General features: G+C 39.9%; 1 long non-coding RNA gene across 1 annotated transcript; it reads right to left on the bottom strand.

The window, feature by feature from the left end:
• Positions 1-11808: 11808 nt before the first annotated feature.
• On the bottom strand, positions 11809-21015 carry LOC128787139 (uncharacterized). The gene is made up of 4 exons (XR_008430581.1): positions 20893-21015; positions 16253-16340; positions 13497-13615; positions 11809-12034 (listed from the first exon to the last, which is right to left on the bottom strand). It is a non-coding gene; the product is annotated as an uncharacterized LOC128787139 (long non-coding RNA).
• Between the last annotated feature and the right edge of the window lie 89 nt (positions 21016-21104).

The raw sequence follows: 21104 nt of genomic DNA, 5'->3' as shown, positions 1-21104 counted from the left end.
GTACCTGAGCTTTTATCTGCTGCATTTAATCTTGTTCTGGTGTGCTTTTGTCTGAGTTAGGGTTACACACTGCTAAGTCGAAAGTTTGATGTTTCAGTGATTACAAAGGCCTTGCTTAAATTTGATAGCTGCAATAAAACCAAAATTCATTAATTTAAAAGACAATAGCTATTCCTAAACAACAGCTTACATAGATGAGAGATAGATGGAAGAGCACATCATTGAACATCAGCAACATAGGAGGTGGACACTTTACCTGCCTGGTAAATTTATCTGATTGAGACTTCTCCCAGCATCTCATTTGTAATAACTTATATCAATGCCTCTAAAAACCCCCTTTTTTAAATGCATATTGGAAAATAAATAACTACGCATTTTAGTTTACTTATCAAACTATTATATTAAAATACATGAATGCACTTATTTCAATATAATTATTTGGGGGGGGGGTGGTCCTGGGTTTCTGTTTGTCTGTTTTTGTTTTGTTTTGAAATTAAAAATCTTTTAACTTCTATTCTATAAAACAACAAAAATGTCTGTCTTTCATGAATGTCAATTCTTCCAAAATGTTTTTATGTAGACTGTGGCACTCTCAGCATTCATCAAGGGTGTCACCAGTGCCAGCAACCAGAGCTGACTGAAGACAAGCCATTCAAATGAGAAGTTTCTGACACAGGTAAATAAAAAGTATCACAGGAATGCAACAACAGATTAGAAACTCCAGAAGACTGTTGGCTAGGAAAAGGCTTTACGATTAATATCCAAATCCAAACAATAATGAAAAGCCTAGTATTCCTGAGAGGAAAAAAAAATTTTTGAACTGTCCATTCTTTGAGAATAAGGGTGAATGTATACCTTGAATGGTAACAGCTACATGGAATAAAAGACATTTCACACAAATTCAGAATCATATTCTATCATTAAAATCTCACTTCATGTTTTCACTTCTGAAAACATGTAAGAGTTTCTTTAGAAGAAAGCTGGAAATCTTTGTGCAGATACTGTGTACCTTTGCCTTATTCCAAGGCAAAAAACTCTTATGTTTTGGAAAGCAGAAGCTGCAATCACAGAGCTAGATTCTTCTTCCTCCAAAACTTCATTGCTATCTCTATAAAACATGAGACATGGCACAACATAAGGTAAAAAGATGAAGTGTGAAATCAAACACTGTAAAGTATTAAAAGTTATATTGAATACTCAGTTGAATAGCTTAAAAGTTTGCATCATTGTACACTCACACATGAGCACCAATTGATGTTTCAGTACTATTACACAAAAAAGCTGATCTATTTCTTTTTATCTTGATCATGTCACTTCTCCAACTGTACAGCATGAGCAGCACTCTAAAATCAGTGAGCATTGCACTTGCTTTGTAGCAGAAGGATTTGGCCTCATTTTTAAAGAGCTTTCTAAGGGCTTCTTCAACTGCAGAAATTGGCCCACTTTCCTCACAGACAAAATATCTGACAGAGCCAATGATTTTTTTTTTTGCCATAGCCACAATATCATTTGTAAGATATTTTTGCAAAGATTCAACTTTATTTCCCTAATTATACGTTGGATGGGAGTTTGGCACTCCAACTTAGTTCCTGAAGCATTAAGATTTTTACAGCTACTTATTCCAAACTGGACTATATTCTCAGAAATTTTGGGGATAACCTACAATCAATTGATTTGATTTGCAGAGTTTTGAATAAAGCATTGGATTAATTTTCATGCAGAACTGCATTGAGTGCTCATTGCACAAGATGACCACAATAGTGCATTCAGGTACATGCACCCAGCTATGGGTGTCTGTAACTGAGCTTTCTTCAACACTAATGAATATTGGGTTTTAATGCTTTAAGACTTGTTTCATGCTACTTTTTTCGATGGTTTTATTCACATTAAAAATTGGAGTAGATGAAACCTTGTAGTAAAAAATTGTCTCTTTTGACTACTAGGAAGCAGTGAGGGAAAAAACAGTCCTGCAGTATAGAAAAAATTCATGAAGCTTTTACTTGTTTAAATCTATGCACAGTTTTGTGCATTAATTTCATAAGCAAAGTGTCATCACTTTAAAGCCATAAACTTCCTCTCCCGTCTCTGTGTGTGTTTTCCAAAATGAAGTGTTCCCTGGTCTTTGGCATACACGACCATTTGATAATGTCATTTTCTGAGAATTTCCTTCCTTTTATTCCATGTTTTACTGGCAGTTATAATGTTCATAGTTACATTCTGTTTAAGAAAAAAAAAAAAAAAGAAAAAAGAAGATATGAAAGAGGAGAAGGGATAAGAGAGAAGGATGAAGGAAGAAAGAAGTAAGAAGGAAAAATAAGAAAGAGGAGGGGAAAAAAGTATTTTCATGAAGAATTATTAAGATTTGAATGTAGCTGCATTTTCATGCCTTACAAGAAAAAAAAAAAACAAAACAATTCTATACATGACTTGTATAGAATAGCACTCCAAGGATAGCACTCCAAGGCATGGAGTTGAATATTGATGTCAAAATATTTTCCCTTAGAAAATTGAATTGAATGAATTTGGCACAATGCAATATTGCAACATTCACTTCTAGTCATCTTTCATACTTTTGCTTAGCTGAAAAGAGAAAATTATTCTGTGAAGCTGAATCCAAATACAAGACAAATGTATTTATTGCACTTGCTTTATAGATGTACAGGTAAATTACTTTGAATGCCCATGTAACAAAAAGTGATTTGTTTAAATGGAAAAGCTTTTGTGTTTATTCTGTGAGACATGAAAATGTATCACTGAACACATGATTATGCTGAAGGAAGAGGTATTTGAAGCACACAAACATGCCACATCTCCTGAACGGGAAGCGTTCTTTGATGCATTTACAAGCATTCAATATTTCAGAGGTGTGTCAAGTTCTAATTCATGTTCTTTTTTAATAATTCTGCCCAAGAAGCAGCACTTTTAAAGAAGCTTTTAGCCACAAGTGAAGCCTCATTGACAAAAAACCAGAAAGCAACTCTGTGTTTTCATCAAGAGCTAATTTGAAACTCCCCAGTTTTCATAAACAGAAATATCTGTAGTCATGATCTGACCCCACTGACTCCATAAGCTCACAGTGGGCAGTAGAGCAGAGCAGAGAACTCAGCCCCACTCTCAGCCATCTACAGCTCCAGCAGCCACAACCCTGTCAGCAAAGACTCACACCAGGGAAACTGCCTTGTAGAGAAATAGTATTATTTAGTGCAATTCTAGCACAACTGTATTGCTTTCAGGACTCAAAATCCTATCTTTGCATGTTAGTTTTAAACTCACTTGCACACTGTGGTGATCAGTCTAGACACATTCTCTGGGTTTTAGAAACCACAACTGAGAAAATATCAACATTTGCACAAACACTTAGACACATAAGTGCACTTTAAAATCCAGCTCTGAGACTTTTGCCAAGGGCTCATGTCAGCTGGTTCAGCTCCATACCAGCAGAAGTGTTAACTCACTCCTCTGGGTGTGTGCATCAGCTGCCTACAGGCCAGAGTGGTGCCATTCCCAGGAGACACCCAGAGCAGTGCAGATTGTGTGCCAGCCTCCTTCCCAAGCAGAAATCAATGCCAGTGATAATACATTCCATTAATAAGGATAATGCCCAGAGACATAATTCGAAATCAAATCATTAGAAATTGCATTGATTTCTTTCTGAAAGAGAATAAACTTGAGAAAGAGCTTGTAAACTCCACACTGTAACACTCTTTTCTACCATATTCAAGAGGTTAATACAAATAATATTTGCTATTATAGTGTCTGTGTCAGAAGGTGATAGACCTGGAAATAACTCTTTTCTGACCAAAGAGAGAAACGAGGGATTTTTGTTTTTTAGTAATTCTGGGAAAATGACTTCTATGTTGTAGATTTAAACAGATTAAGAGCTAGCAGTGCAGCAAACCCAAATATAGATAAATATTGAAAGCCATTTCTAGTTTTAAAGCTACCCCAGTTAAAAATTACTTGAGTTTTATGGCCAGACTTTTTTTGAGAGGCATGTTCTTGATACATTTTTGGGGAGTGCATTGTGTAACAATGTGGAAAGGGAAAAATTAGAAAGAAGAAATATGGGTTTGAGGGCCCCAAGTTGGGCAACTCCCTGGGGGCTCCCCTGGCAGGGGAGTCCCTCCTGGAGCAGTTCTGTGTCAGGAACGAGAGACACATTGGACTTTTTCAGTCTTCAGCTTCTGTTTTTTGTTATCTTATCAAAACTTCAGCACCCTGTCTGCACCAGACTCCGCATGCAGGAAAAACAGTGCAAAAATGGCTAACCATCTCGTGTTACAAGGCCTTTTAAGTCTAATCAAAAACTAAGCTACCCAATTAAGAAATGACACCTAAATTATTTTCCTTTCTAACCCAATAACTGACCCCTTAAGACCCACAATGCGGATTTTTCTACTCAATTACAAGATACCACCCAAACCCAAGAAGAAGAAGGAAGAGGAAGGAAGAAAAATGAACTCAAGACAACACCCTATATCCTCCATCTTGAACCCAGCTATAACATACTAAAAATCCCAAACCCTAAATTTCTCACCCATGTGACATACTAAACTACTCTCCACAATATATTTCACAGTTTTGTGGTTTCTAATTTATCTTGAAGTCTAGGAAGCTTTCTCCATGAATGAGGGTCAAAGTCAGTGCTCCCTTGGGAGTCAGGACAGAGAAATATTCCTGATGCCCTGGGTTTCCACAAGAAGCAGTAAGGTTCCTAATGAAGTATATAAGTGAAATGGCAGCTCTCTTTGCTTGAAGAGAATGTGAATTGTTCAGTATTTTTTCCTTCAAGAAACAAATATGGAGTGAAATAGTAATGACCACTATTAAAAATAGTTTAGCTGCACTTCTAAACACTTTTAATCTCTGAATGTCATGAAAAGATTATTTTGCTAGTTCAAGTTAGTCAGGAGGAAAGTGAGTTAAGAGGAATGTAAGATAGTTACTGGATTATGTAGATGTGTAGTGGGTTAACCCTGGATGGATTTCAGGCACACAACAAAGTCCCTCTATCCCTCCCCTCTGCAACCCTGCAAGGGAGAGAAAATAATAATGAAAGTTTCATAGGTTGAGTTGAGGACTGGAAGAGATCACTCACCAAATGCCATCGCAGGCAGAGCAGACTTGAATTAGTTGATATTAATTGAATTTATTACTAGCAAAATCAGAGCACGATAATGAGAACTAAAACCTTAAAAAAACTTCCTCTCAGCCCTCCCTCATTCCCAGCTCAACCTCCTCCCCAGAAATACACAGAGACAGGGAATGGGGATTATGGCCAGTTCATCACACATTGTTCCTGCTGCTGCTCAGGGAGAGGAGTTGTGCTCCTGCTCCCTCCCATGGGAGAGAGTCCTCCATGAACATCTCCATTGTGGGTCCATCACCCAGGCATCAGTCCTCCCCAGACTGCTGCAATGTGGGTCACTCTTCCCTCTTGGACCCAATGTGGGTCACTCTTCTGTGTTTGCTCTGCTGGTCATGGGGAAGCTTCTGGCAGCTTCTCACAAAAGCCACCCCTGTATCTCCCCTGCTGCCAAAACCTGGCCATAAAAGCACGAAACAAACCCAGAAGCTACTTGATTTCCTTTCTTTGACAAACAGACAGAAACAGGGAAATATTCAATGAACACAGTCTTCAAAAGAAGATGAAAGGACCTGGTTCATCACTCTGTGAGACTGGAAAACTAATGCACAGCTTTCTGGTACTCTATCTTGTTTAGTCTTCCCTGTAATCAAGTGACTACAACTATTAACCTTAATGATAAAAAGGAGAGTGCTTAAGCTTGAATAAGATAGTAAAAAAAACCCCACAAAAATCGAAATCAAAAACCAACCAAAAAAACCAGAAAATACTTAGGTAAGTTCAAGTTGTCCCTGTGAGCTGGGATTGCAATACTTGAATTACAGATTTATTTGCTGCCTAAATTACACTACATTTCTCTAAATAGCATTTCCTGGCTCAGACTGACCCAGTGGAACTCACTCTGACACGCATCAAGAACTGAGAGGTGCAATCTCAGGCAGTTCACAAGTATTGCTTTTGAGAATTATGGGGGACAGGTGAAAACAGAAACCTTGGAAAGAGGATGTTTCATATCCATTTTTTTAAAAGTGGGTGGAGTAGGAAGGCAGAAATGCCAGAACATTAACCTCGTCAGGCTAGCTCTAACACTCAAAATACTGCAACAAAAAGCTATTTTATAAGTCCCTAAAAAGCCAGCAAAAGCAGCATGAATATCTGAAGGCCAACTGATGTCAAACAATGCCTTTTATGCTAAAAGAGATCCAAAGCACTTAAAATAAATAGAAGTGATATGCCGTATTTTTACCTTAAAGACCATGAAAACCTACTAATTTGACTTTTTGTTTTAATCAGCTTGAGGAATGTCCTGTAGATGAGGGGTCCTAGGCTCAGTTTCCTAAGCTAGTACTGCCATTAATAGCAAAAAGTCCCTGACTTCTCTCCTGAGCAGCATGTGGGTAAATAGGGGGCATTTTGCTGTCTAACAGCAAGGGTTTTAAAGTAGCTTGAACACTCTCCTAGAGGGTTTTTTTTTCCTAAATGACTGCTCTAGCTGAAATTGTTAGAAGCTATATACAATTACCTGAAAACCTAATGCCAAGAGTGATCAGTGTTCACTGTCAAACTAGAAGGATGTCCTGTGTCTTCCTGCAAAAATCTGTCCCGTGTCTGGCACTCCTCAGCATTTCCATTAATGACTCATAAGCTGTGAGTGCTCCTTATGAAATTTGTATACAATCTGAAGTTTAATGTGAGTTTCAAGCTCTACAAGTGTAGAATTAAAATTCATCAGATGGAGTCTGAAATAAATAGGATGTACTTTGGCAAGGACAGATGAAAAGGTAGGAATAGTCAACTGCACAAATAGAAGATGGAAAACCACTGGATGAAATTAAGTTTTGGAGAAAAGGTTCAGATCTGCAAATTGAAGGGTTTGCAGTGTCACACACCTGCACTGTTTCTACCTACCTCCTTCTGACATTTAGAAGCAGGTGGGTTTTATGCAAGATGTGAAGCAATCCTCACCTTCCCTCCAGCTTTGGCATGGTCTCAGCAGTAATCCTGCCTCTCATCCAGAATATGATAATTAGAGAAAGATGGGAACACTGGAATACAAATCAGAGAGTGACAAGAATAATCAGAGCCCAAGGAAAAAGATTTCTCATGGGCAGTTGAAAGAAATGCAGTTGTTTAGGCTAGAGAACACTGAGAGAAAACAACAATTGTGGGATGCGTAAAAGGCTCTTGCAATTACTTTGAGAGCATTTCCCAGTGAGGGACACATTTTCCAGGACTCTGTAACACACTGTTTCTGGTAAGCAAAGCAAGTATTCACCTAATACAGGCCTGATTTTGGATACTGAGTGGATCCATTCTCCTCATCCTAAATGCCTAAGCAGCATTTCTCATTACGGGTCACATTGAAAAGTGATGTACAATCAGTTACAAAATAAAAGTGTACATGCTCAGTTACAGGCAAGTAACCAAACAGGCTGGTGAAAAGCATATTTTTCCAGTGGAATGCTGTATATGGAAAACACCTTTGCCTCAAAACATGACTCACATACTATAAGAAAAGAGGACACGTAGTCAGCAAACTCTTAAAGGTTGGTGATGTAGCAGTGTAGTCAACTGATGGCAGAAGTTGTCTTTGTAGGCCTCCAATCCATTCCAGCTATGTACTTATTAAACCATATCAAATGAAAACTGAGAAGGGGAAGAGAAGGAAAATGAAATATGTGGCAAAAATTCAACTACCAGGTGAAGTGGCTTAGACTGTGACCCACCAGCCTTTTCATGGCAGAGAAGCACCAGGGCAAATGTTTTCCCTCAACACCTCTGCCTGTCCAGCTGCACAGCCCTCTCACCTCCATTAACTTTAGCAGCCTTTAAACACCTCATTCAGGCAGAGACTGCAACCTGTCAGTGATTTATTAACTGGGTTTCGGAAATCTACCCTGAGTGCTTGCAGTCATTTTCATGGTCCACCCACATGTGTTCTTGATATTTTCTTGATCTTACCTTCTCAATATTTTCTCTTGATCCATTTGCTTCTCTGCCCCTTTCATGAGTACAAGCTTTCATATGAACAGCCAACAGCCACCACCTAGGTACTCCATGCTGGTGCTTTGTGAGATGCTGGAGAAGGGACCCTTGATATCCTCCAGAAAGGAGCTGAATTACTTAAAAGAGATCTTAGATAAATGAACACGGACATTTTGCTGGAGAACTGGTGAATGTGTATATTTTAAGAGCATGTTTTCTGTTGCTGGGGATGAAGGTGGTGAGGATGAAGGTGAGCCTGCCCAACAGCTGCATCTCTGTCTCTCCACATCTGTGGAGAGGGAACATCTTGTGACAATTGCACAGTAAAGAGCATCATTTCTCCATCCTGAGTTGTCTGCACTCTGCTAAGATATCTCCTGCCTTCACATTCAATTCATCTTTTGTAATTGAGCAGCTTTTTTTTGTGCTTCTTCTTGCCCAAGCATCAGACAGAATAGCTTTGCCTTCCATCTTTCATAAAGAAAGCACTTGTGGTTTCATAGATGATGTAGGCTTCTGGGGGGAAGATTAAAATTTTCCAGCAAAACAAAGAAGAACCTCTGACTGAAGCATTTAAATTCCAAGTGTTGAGAGAGGGAACAAAGTGTAAGCAGAAAAGAAAATGCTTTCGTATTCTGGGTGCATTTTTCTGCAAACACTCCTCATAACCCTGGGCTTGAATGGCAGCTGAGTAGCAGTGCTGCTTGCAGCAGTGTTTATTACCAGAGGCAAAAGCTTTTGCTATAGCTCTCCTTTTAACTTTTGCAAAAAACATTGTCAGTCACTGCGAAGACATTGACAGAAGCATCAGAGAATGTGTAGAATGTAAATATTTGTGTTGTGGCTGTAAAACAGACAAACTAAAAAGGCCTAACTTCTCTGAAGTTCTTGGGGAGTGAACCTCAGAGCTGTGAACCCACTGGATGAGCTGCTCCCCAAAATGTCTGTGTGTTTAGGCAGCTTCTTTCTTCAGCACAACAGTATTAATCATAATGAAAGCTGATTATATTGCAGGCAATAAGGGGTGTACTATCACAAAACTGTACACACATACAAAGATCAGTAATTTCCCCAATTTCTTATGTCACTTCCTAAAAAATCCACCTGCAGAAAGGCTCTTCTTTCAGACAAGAGTGTCCACACAGAGGCCTTCTACAAGAAGACACAAACAGAAGCGTTCTTGACAAATGACCTAAGAGAATCTGGCATCTATGCTGTGACCCAGCAAATCCATGCAAAAGCACCTGTCAGACTATTTGAGGAGAAAGGATTAGCATATCTGATAAACACATGGTAGGAGGGCGGTTTCCTTGAAGGCTGGTTAGCAATTTTTAATAGGACCTCTTGCCCTCTACATGAAGGTTGGCCTTGATGATTTTGGAAGTCTTTTTGGACTTTAATGAGTCTATGATTTTATGAATATGCATTAAATAATTTGCATTTTTAGCAGGAACACACTGGTTTGATTCAGCCTTGCAAGGTAAGGCTGCCCTTCCACCACCTTGCCTGCACTACCTGTGGCAGAGCCTAAAAGATGCATTTCACAGGACTGACAGGCTCCCCGTCATGCAGCCAGATGTCTAACAATCCTGGAAGTCTGATCTTGACTGGTATTTGCAGAAATTCACCTTCCATAAGTTTGCTTTGCAAGTATTTTGGGCTCAGAATCATTGAGCCCAAAAATATTGCAGTCAAGTTCAGGGGTTATACTTGATATTTGAATCCAGACCCATATAACTTCCAAAAAGAATATTCCAGTGCAGTCAAAAATTGCCTTCATGGCAGGAGGAATCACATTGTGGATCCTGTGGGTTCGGACCTGTCCAATTTCTCAGGGCTGTTACCTATTAATGGGTAACTGAGAACAAGTGCCTGCAAGACCTGTTTGCTTCAGGAGGTAGTAGAATCTTTCCCACAGACGATTTTTTAAGGATAGGGTAGATTTGTCACAAATGTTATAGAAAGAGCTGAGCTTGCTGCAAGACAGGGCAGAGACTACCTGACCTCTGCAAGCTCCCCTGAGCCATGCTGGTTTTTTTCCAGGTCACTGGACAGAGCACTGTCTAATTCCATTTCAGATTTCTGGATGCTGATTACATCCTCTGCATTTGAAGCTTTTGAGATCCAGGCAGATTTTAAGAACATGCTTTCCAAAGCAAACTTGCAGAAAAGGGTGGACAGATTAAATAAGCATTTTGCAGAGGAAAAGCTTTGTGCAACTCTTCAGGAAATCCTTTCATTAGCAGTGGAATAAACCTGTTCTGCTTATCAGGTACTGACAAATAGGAAAAGTGTTAACAATTTAAATAGAAAGGTAGAGATGAGAAGGGAGAGAGGCCACAGGGTCAACTGCCTCAAAAATGCATTAACATGTGTCCTGCCACTTAGATCAGGTCTGAAGAGGCTGGAGTACTCAGGTCTTTCACCCTAAATATTTGTGTCTGAGAAGCAGCTCAGTGTAAGAGATCTCTTTTAAATGATGCAAAACTGAAAAACATATGCCTCCTGAAGATGCAGCCTGCAGTGTACTCACAGAGCTGACAAACGAGGAAACTGCCAAAGATGCTGCCTACACGGTCCCCCAAGAACAGCTCCTCAGCATCACTTCAGCCCTTTCTGGGGTCCCTCAGAAGCCAGTTGAGAGTAAGACATTTGCTGGATAAAGAAATTTATCCACCCACTGTCTGCCACCTTTCCTATCTGCCACCTCTTCCTCATACTAACAAGAAATGGGCAGAAGTAAGAGACCTCATCCCAAACCAGGTGGGCATGGATTTATGTGATGGGATGTTCATGTCTGCCAGTGAAATGCTTGCAGTTTGGCCAGACAAGATGCCCAGTGATCTCAGTGGAGAAGTAGGAACCTCTCCAGTAAAGGCCCTAAATATTTAGTTTGAAATTGGACCATTAACTTTATTGTAAAAAATTTCCTCATTCAGTGTTAGAAGTAGTTGTTTCTTTACTGTTATATATAGAAAGCCATACTTCCTCCCTCAGCTAATTTTTATTAGCATACCAATTTTTTCACCCTTAGGGCCCCGTTCTGATTACCTGCACACTGATGGTACACATTTGTGTAACAACACTGGCTCTAACAGCAACAACTCTCTATTCATGGTGGCATAAGCAAGATAGGAATCTGGCTCTCAAAGCTCTATTTAAACTTGACCTGGATGATTCATGCCTTTGAGATCTCAAAATGAGATTACTGCAAAGTGCTTTATAGTGGGCTGCCAAAAGGGCTAATCCATTCCCTGAAGCTAATGCACAGTACAGCACCTTGATTGTTATCAGAGGTGGGCAGAGAGGGATCTGCCTACTCACTACTTGTCTGTCAGCATTTTCTGCTTTTTAGTGCCTAGAAAAGGTCTACAGTTTTTGCTTTTAGCTTTTAAAGCTATTAACAGGCTGGAAATTGATGTTGCCAAGGACATCTGTAAATGTGCCTTGGGGATGTATAAATAGTTTATTGTATTGAATTGTTCCCCTTTTTGTTAGCCACAGGAATCCTATCAGACTGACGAGGGTAATTTCCAGTGATGCCTCTCAAACCGAACATAACAAGATGGAGACTCTGCCATGCCTTTCCCCTGGACCCTGCCTGCGAGATCAGATGCCCTCCCTGAGTCTTTCATGATCAGATTTAAATGAATTTGAATTTGGATGTTCCCTTGCGAAGTTTCTTCTTTTGCTACAAAAATTGAAACCATTTATCTCATAGTAATGTTCTTCTCACATTCTTCTTTTTTCTGATACATGAGGATCAAAACAGAAGCTCACACAGCTTTGCATTGTATCTACAGGCTTTGCAGTGTGCTCCACAGGAGCAGCAAGTGTAGCAGAGATGTATTTCTATCTGCCATACAATTTGCTCAGAAATCCTTTCCTGTGACTCCTGGTGTGCAGCATTCAGCCTTTGTACGCCTGTGCAATGGCATAAGGCTTGATGTAGCTGTAAAAGCACTGGGAAACATACAGGAAGAAAAGGTAAGTGTGTGCTGCAATACAGAAGACCAAAAAACAGTGCAGAAGGTAGGTAGAGATTTGCAGACTATTGTAGTGCACTGATATCCACCCCCCCCCCCCCCCCCCCCCGCCCCACTGCACACGTAATGACTCTCTGGGAAGCTCAAATTAGTATGCATTTTGTCAGCCCATATTCTTTAATAATGTCTCTTTTAATAGGGACAGCTGGATCCAAGGCAATCCCATCAATCAACACTAACAGCTGTGGCTATGATATTTACTCCTCTGACTCTTTCCTGCACTTGCAGACCTCATGCCCGTGGAATTACACACCTATTTTAGGCTTCCAAATTTGAAATGTTTGACAGCAGGAGATTGGTGAGATTTGCTATCATTAGAAGGATCTAGGAACAGTCACAGGTGATAACTCTTGGACATATCTTCACTTCTGCCTCACTGAAGGGAGGCAATACACTGACACTCCTTAAATAGTGGCTCTGATCCTTACACGGACTGGCAGTCTGCTCATAGAGGTTGACAATTTCAAGAGTTAATGGTTACATTAGCCCTTGGTGGAAAATATTGACAGTGAGTATAATATTCCTATGATCAAGTCAGAAAAGAACCCACCTACTTTTATCTCCATTTCATAAATGCCTGAATTTAGAGCCCTTGCTGTCATGTCAGTGATAATGTCAAGCATGCAAACTTTCCTTTCTTCCACATCCATTGCTATGCTTCCAGTGTTCAATTTGTTGCATTTTGTTAGCAAAGTACAAATCCTAAATTATTTTGATCATAATCTTCACTTCTAACTAGTTTTGAATCACAGAATACTTTGTTCCTGTTATGAAAGAAGGATATTATAGCACAAACTTTGGAAGCCAGTAAATAAAGCCACACAATTTTCTTCCTTAGAAACCTTCCATGTGTATGTTTTGTTCAAAAAGTGATTAAAAGGATTCTATTTGTTTGTTTACAGAATAATGTTTTGGATCATGCAACAATCTTAAAAGAAACAATTTGTTACTGCTGCCTGTTTGGCATTGATCAGGCCACATCTGGCAGTCTGTGTCCAGCTCTGGGCTCCCAAACCAGGAGGAAGCTGCACAAACCTGAGCAGTCTCCACTGCAGGCAGCCTGGGGCTGGAGAACAGCGTGTGAGACAAGGCTGAGGCACCTCCCCCTCCTCAGCATGGCCAGGAGCAGCCCTGGCTGCTGGGCTCAACTAGCTAAAAAGTAGGTAAGGAGAAGACAGAGCCAGGCTCTTCCCAAGATGCATAACAGCAGGACGTGAGGCAACTGTGACAAGGTGCAAAAAACCCAGGGAAACTCCAGCTAGATACTTGGAAAGAAAACTTACAAGGAAGGAGATAAAGTGTGAAAACAAGCACTGAGACTATGGAATATGCAGCCTTGGAAATGCTCAAAACTCAGCTATATGAAACCATTAGCTCACCGGTCCCTGAAGCCAGGCTTCTGCTCTGAGCAGGGTGTTGGAGTAGACAGCTACATGGGTCCCTTCTGACCAAAATTATTGTGTGATTTGTGTGATTCTGTAAGTGCTCTTTGAGGTCACTATTTGGGAAGAAAAAAAAGCAAGGAGAAACATAGGTCTTCCTTGTAGAAAGCAATCACTGTTTATGAAGCCAGCTCCCTTCATGTAAGGAGCATGAAGGAAAACCCAAAGGTACATTCAAATGCATGTATCCACCAAACCTTACTGAAAGTGGAAACAGGGAAAAAAAACCAGCAGATTTTTAAAAGCAAACCTAAAAATCTGGCGATTCCATCAAGTCCAAGCAAAAATGTAAAATAATTTGATCATAATTTTGCTATCATAATTTTGCATTGTCAAATCCTTAGATGAGCCTTAAGACTAAGGAGGAGTCATGTCTGAAAGTTAGGGTTGAGACAAAGAGCTATCAACTCTGAATGTGTATAAGGGATTGCTGGAGGCCTGAGATTATCTCCAAAACATTATTTCTAAGCATTTCAAAAATTTTTGGCCATATCACTTTGTTAACCTGCTCTTCCCTTCCTCTCCCGCCTCTTATTGTGCTTTATCTATGGAAGTTGTTTCTATTGAAGCTGTTTCACAGAGTTGTGCCAGTGTCAATGTCTGCAAAGTAGTGGGTGCACAACTCCCCAGGGAATGAATCACCTGCACTAAGCTTTGACTGGAATAGCAGTGAGTTCAGTAGTCCCAGAAATAGCCAAGGTCTTCCTAAGAAATGAGAGACAAAGGAAAATACAACCTAGAAAAAATATAGGCAAAATATAGGGTTGTGAAAAGTTCCAGAGCATCTCAGACGGATGTTTTTGTTTTCTACAGATGCTTCCTTTGACATTTCTCCAAAAGTTTTGAGCATTTACTACATAATAACTATTATTATGTATTATTATTACTGAAGGCCTGGATGGCATTCAGAGGTTTTAAAATAGCCATCTCTCACACAACATTTTGCAGTTTCTCTCTCTTCATGTTTTAAATTTTGTCCAGTGGAGTCTCAAACTCTCACAGAACAGAATGAGCTGAGAGACCTTTGCATAAGCCCCTCGCATGGATGGTTTTTTAACTGCTAACTTTCACACAAGTTGCCATGAAAGGACTTAAAAAATACCTGAATATGCAAAAAACCTTGGCCTGAAACAAAGACAGACCCAAACTTTAGCTAGACTAATAGATACCACTTCGCACTTTTTCTCTAAATTTATCTAACAAGGATTTTAACAGCAAGTGACCATTCAAAGACAACTTCCACAATTTTTTCATGGCCCCTATTGATGAAGAACACAGTGATGGACTCAGCTCTGCTCTGCCTTTCAACAGCAACACACAATACACAGGATTTTTCAGAGAATGCCATGTGTTCCAGGTACTGAGAAAATAGCACTACTGTAGTTTGTGATGACCCTAAACCACTTGGAATTTTTCCTATTCTTTCCCAACAGCTCTTGAAAGGTTTGTAGACGTCTTTTTTGCATTCCAGGCACTCTTCTTACATATCCTCCCACTGTGAAGCTATTTATTGTACCAGGCTCTGTGCTTTTCTGCCTGAAATTCCTCCACTTTCTGAAGAGGGATTTTCCTATTAAAAAGAATCTTTCATACCAGGAAAAGGTTAAAGATTTACCATGCATCAACTGGGTTCTGGTAGCTTTATATGTGCATGTTTTAGTTTATTTTAAACGGACTAAAAGCTCAACAGACCTCATTGCCACTTCATATAAACCTTCTCTAATCATGGGTTAAGCACATGCATGCAATTACTGATAACTCTTATCATCTGCCAGTCCTCAGAGAAAATATTCCTACCTGCACATTGATTTATAAATTATGATTTGGACCAGGTTATGTACTTGCCTTGCACTGGGGAGAAAGCCTGTACACTGAAATCGTTGCAGCTGTTTAGGTGAGCAACTGCCTGCCAGCTTGAACAAGGGGTTCCTCACAGAAACTCCAAATCCATCATAATCCATCCTTCAATTTGGTAACAAACAGTGGTTTTGAAGATCTGACTTGTATTGAAATTCAATGTGTTTCCATCTACTAGCCAAATTTGTACAGTTATACAAACACACTTGGTATCTAAAGAGCATTCATTGCTTGCATGTCACTGTCCTTGCACTTTAATGTCCTAGAGATGACTTAGGGGCACCTGTCATTTTTCCTTGATTTAGGAAAGATTTAGGGATTTAGCAAAGCCTTTAGTTTGTGGGCTTAAAATCCCTTACAAAAGCCCAGGTTTTATGTGCCTTGTATTTAAACCAACATCCTTGAAGAGCAGATATTTACATCAATAGAGGTGAGGGTACCTTTTGTTTAATGACTACAGAAAGAGATCTAGGCTATATTTTTCTTTTATGTCCAGGCAACCATATCTTCAACAAAGCTAGGAAGAAGTACCTGAAGCTGTGCTGAAATGTTTTTGAACTTTTTAACCTGCTGGTTCTCCACTCCCACATCTCCATCAACAAGAACTGGAGGAGCGTGAGATAAATGCAAACACACAGAATGTAGCTTCAGAACCCAGATTTCCTTCTGCCAGTGGAGAAGCTACAATTATGCCTCTCTGATTAAAAGAAAGTCTGCAGCACTGATCAAGTTTGAGCAGCCTAATGACTTTGCTAGCACATGATGTTTGATAACAATCTCCAACAGACCACTGATGATACAGATCCCCCTGTTCTAGCTGATTAACTTGTACATACCAGGCCATGATCCAACTGCTTCTCAGCCACCTGTGCAAGTGAAATGAAGCTCTGCTCTTGCAGTAATTTAGCTCCTAATATTTTCAGGCTGATAAAAAACAGAGCACATCAAGTAATGGCAATTTTTACATAATCCTTTTTATTTTCAAACCAGCCTGCCCACCTTATATTGCATATAAGCCATGGCTGTACTTACTAGCACAATGAACAACTCTATCTCCTCCAGAATTTAAAACTAATCACACATAAGCAAAATCATGCCTTCATATTCCTACAGATGAATCTTAAATCTATATTTTAATTAGGAAACAACTGTGTCATCATCTAGAGAACAAGCAAGTTCTATAGTTCATGTAAACTCTGGGTAATTTAAATTGAGTTTGTTCTATGATAAATGTTTACATTTGTCATATGATATAAGTGGTTAGGATTCACACCTGCACAAGTAGCTACCAACACACGGACAAGAGTTCTCACCTTTCCAGACATCAGTAACAATTCCTGTTTACCTGTGCATGGTTGTCTGAGCAAAAAGCCATGAAAAAGTCATCCCACAGTGACTGTGAACTGACTCATTCAATCCCTGCATGGTTCAAACATACACAGAATATGTATATGTGGCAGCAGCTCTCTGGCCACAGAAGGCAGGCACAGACTTTCCCAGGGAAGGCTGTGAGAAGATCAGAGGAAAGAATGAGAAACAATTCTTATCTCCACTTGCTGCACCTGCTGTTGGGCACATGTGGAATGTGTCATGGAGATTTGTTTACCAAAGGGTAATTTCTCAATTGGACACTAGATAGTGTTTAGATTGATTGACCAATTAGGTCAAAGCTGTATTGGACTGGCTGTAAGGGTTACTGAGTTTCTTAATAAGTATAAAATAATATAGTATAGGATGATATAATAAAACAATTGATCAGCCTTCTGCAATCATGGAGTAAATGGTAATTATTCCCCAGCTGGGAGCCTGCAGTGACATGTATACAGCAGTCCCCTTGCTGGTTTTGCTTCCTAAGCTTCAAGTTTATGTTCTGGAAATGTACTCACTTCCCATCATATGAAAAAATCTGGAAAAAATCAGAAGTGTGAGTTGAAGTGCTAGTTTCATCCTTCATTTCTATAACCTTTTATATAGCAATAAAATGAAAGCAGCTCCATGCTGACAATCCGAAGGCTATGGGGCACTAAAGCAAATTAAATGGCAATCAAGCCTTCAAGTCACAAAGCAGATATGCCAAAGGCCTTGAGCTTCTTCTGGGGAAAAAGCATTCAGTAACTCTCTATACAATTTGAAACATCATAAGCATTTTCTCTGAGGAATTTACACAAACAAAACCTTAGCAATTCACTAAATATTCAAACAAACAAGGCAGTTTCAAAAATCCAACAAAACCTAAATATTTATTAATTATATTGTTGAACCTCAAATGCCAACAGCACATTTTACCTCCCTAAAGCAAATTCTGAACTTAGCTAATCAATACTCAAGCAAACTACTGATTTGTTCCATAAATAGGTATGCATTCATATGCTTTGCAGTGTAAGGAAAAAGTGACATTCCCAGAAAATAAGTAAATTCAAATACTACATCTCTGGCAAGAAAAAGTTTGAAATTCTGACAGCTGTATGCAGAGGATAACCTAGCATGACTTTGATTTCTAGAGGTAGTAACAGACTGATATCTTTCCCTGCAACAGATTTAGCCAAACACAGTGTTATGCCAATTTTTCTGCTGAAGAAACTGGGAGGGGAAAAAATGCCAAGAACAAATGAAGCCAAAAACATACTCATTTGGGGGAAAAGAGAGGAAGTTTGAAAGAAATATGATTAAAGAGAAAGTGAAAATTTTAGATACAGAAAAAATTTTAACTGTATTACCACATGGGATTTTTTTTCAATAAGAGATAAGTGTTAAAAATTTCATTCTGGACCTGAGTTTGCTCCCTAACAGCTTAAACATTTACATTTGGACAAAATAAATTCAAAATGCCACCATTTAAATTAGATGTTATTTGAAAGCCTCACATATGGAAGAAATTCCACAAAATATAAAGCAATTTGGAAACAAAAGATCCTAGTTTACATCCCCAAGTGAGCATTCAGGCAGACTCACCCAAACAATGATGCTCAGTTTAACCAAACTACCTGATGAGGAGAGATGCCCTTTTCACCTGAGAAAATCCACCTCCACAAAGTATTTTAATCAGTTTTTAAAAAAAACCAAAAAAACACAAAGCAGGACTTCCTTTGTCAGAAAGAACCTGCCCCTGTTCTGGGAAGGTAACCCAGGAAGGAGGGCCAGAGGAAGGAATTCATTTTTGGATCTTGCCACAAAGTGGAGAGCTTTGAAATACCTTCAGGTTTGGTCACCCACAGCAGAAGAAAACCACTGTTTGCTGCCAATACCCGAGTGTATGCACAGAGTGAAGCTTTTTGTAGCAGCTGGTGAATGCAGCACCTCCTGAGTGCCTGTTGGAGACCCTGCTAAGTTCTTTGCAAAGTAAAGCACTGAGATTCTTGTTGGCATGTCTGCACTTTGTACTTGCCTGGCAATTTTCCAGCTCACTTCCCACCCAGCCTGGAAATCTGCCCGGGGTGTAGGATGCTAGCAAGCATCATTTGGTTTGTACTGTTTGCCTTTGTTGTCGACAGTTGGGTTTAAACTCTGCCGTACATCTGGCACAGTTTTGCAGGCTTATGCTGCTATTCACATTTTCTCTGTATCTCCCATGTTAAAGGTGGGAAGAGGAAGAGAGTATTCTCCTAGACTGACCATGTTTGAGAATTTTTTCTTCTTCTCAAAATGGACATCCTGACAGAAATCATTGTTTTTCTTCTTTCATTGTGGTATTTCCCCTCCCAGAACAGCAGAGCATCAGGAGGCAATAACCAACAGAAACCTCCATAGACAGGATCCATCCTCTGGCCCTTTTGTGGCTCCTCCTTTCCTTCACATGTACATTTTCCCCCTTTTCACATATCCCAAGCCTTTTTCATTCTTCAGTCATAAAGTGTACCTGGAGGAAAGGTACAGGAGAGCTGCCCACCATTACTTGCCACCTGCAGGCAACTTGCTGGTCCCAGAACCAAGCTACAGCCTCCATCCAATCACTGCAGACACCTGCCAGGAGCAAGCAGGGCTTATCGTGGTCTGCTACCAAGACATGTGGGCAAAAAACATAAAGTGACCAACATAAATGCTAACTGAGAGCAGTAGCTGCCTTGGTTTGGCTATTTTTCTCATCAACTTCACAAGACCCGTGTCTGCATTGACTGGATCTTCAAGGAAATATCATTTACCTATGACTTGGTACCTGAGAGAGGTAGAAAAGACATGAAGTGCCCACCAAACCCTCTTACAGCCCCACAAGCTATCTCACTCCTAGGAGAGAAGCAGCTGATGATTCTGCTGGCAAGCTCAATCTTTCCATGCCCTTCTTAGGCATTTTGTCTCAGCCATGCTCAAAAACTCTTCTGCCAGTGGCAGGAGTTTTGGGGAAGCTCCAACAGAATTGTTTTCACCCCAGGACATCCAAACTATAACTCTGTTGCCCTCCTTCTGACCTCCTGAATCAAGGAGATGTTGTTGTCCTGCTGGTCTAGTCTAACAGATACTCAAGGGCAACCAAATTCCGCATCCTGGCTGGTGACTTTACACATCTCCTCATGGCTTCCTGAATTTCTGTTACAGTCAGTTTTCCTCCACTATTTCTTTCTGAACAATTTTATCCACAATTTTCCCAGCCTTCAGTGGCTTATAACATCACTTCTGGAAGAAACAAAAATTGCTTTGTTCAACTGAAGCAATATTTCTGTAAACTATTTATAAATCTGCCTTTAAGTGGCTGTAAATAACCAGTGCCACAATCACAGCTCTGCCACATCTCAGGCTGAAAACAAGGGCTTTTCTCGAACCAGGGACCTCCAGGCAATGCTTTCAGTTTTCTAAGTGCATTTATTTATGGTAGACATAAAATCAACCCACAGCCCCCAAATACTTTTGCCCTGTTGTTATGCTAAACCATGCCTGATTTGCGGCACACCTCAAATTTCAGTGCAATATGGAAGGATGAGTCAGTAAAATTTATTAACAAAAATAAATTAATTAGCCCAAGTTAACGTCTTCTTTTCATTTAAATTAAACTGGAGAACAAAGAGAAGTCTATCAAAAGTTCTTTAAGAAAGTCAAAGTGCATTCAATTAGTCTTTACAGAAATCAGGAGTAACACAAGTCATACAGCTTTGAAGATTCTTAATTTTTGTGAAAAACAAAAATTATCATGAGAAAACCACTGTGACTACTCAGCAAAGCAGTAACTCACCTCTCCCATGTGAACATTTGTTTTGCCTTTAACTAATGAAACAGACCAACTTCAGCTCTGAGGTTTTTCACCAACAAATGCTAAACATAGCCCAGGCCAACACGATTTTAACTGTCACAGATCCAGATGGCAGAGGGACATGAAACAAGCTCCAGACAGCAAAAAGACACTTCTGAAACTGAAGGTGAGTCTCATAATAAAGCCATATGTCATGTAGCAAAAACACATGGAGTACGCCCATAGGGAATCAAGTAGAGCATGAAGACTTAATATTTTTTTAACCCACCAAAGGCACAATGTGCCCCTGCCAGATACCTTAGGGGGAAATCAGCTGAAAGAAGGCATCCTGCCAGCAGCCTGAAGTACCATGGCTATCCCTGAGCTTCCCATGGCCAGCATTAGGTGACAGCTTCTCCTTTCCCACCACAGATGTACAGACTGCTTATTTATCCCTGCAGTACTTACTGGGAGCTTCCTACCTTGCAGCTCACGTCTATCTTCCAAACGCACATTACACTGTGACCTCA

Source organism: Vidua chalybeata, chromosome 4 (assembly GCF_026979565.1).
Source record: "Vidua chalybeata isolate OUT-0048 chromosome 4, bVidCha1 merged haplotype, whole genome shotgun sequence".
NCBI lineage: Eukaryota > Metazoa > Chordata > Aves > Passeriformes > Viduidae > Vidua > Vidua chalybeata.
Note: the sequence above shows the minus strand (reverse complement) of the source record. Positions and strands in the feature narration are given on the sequence as shown.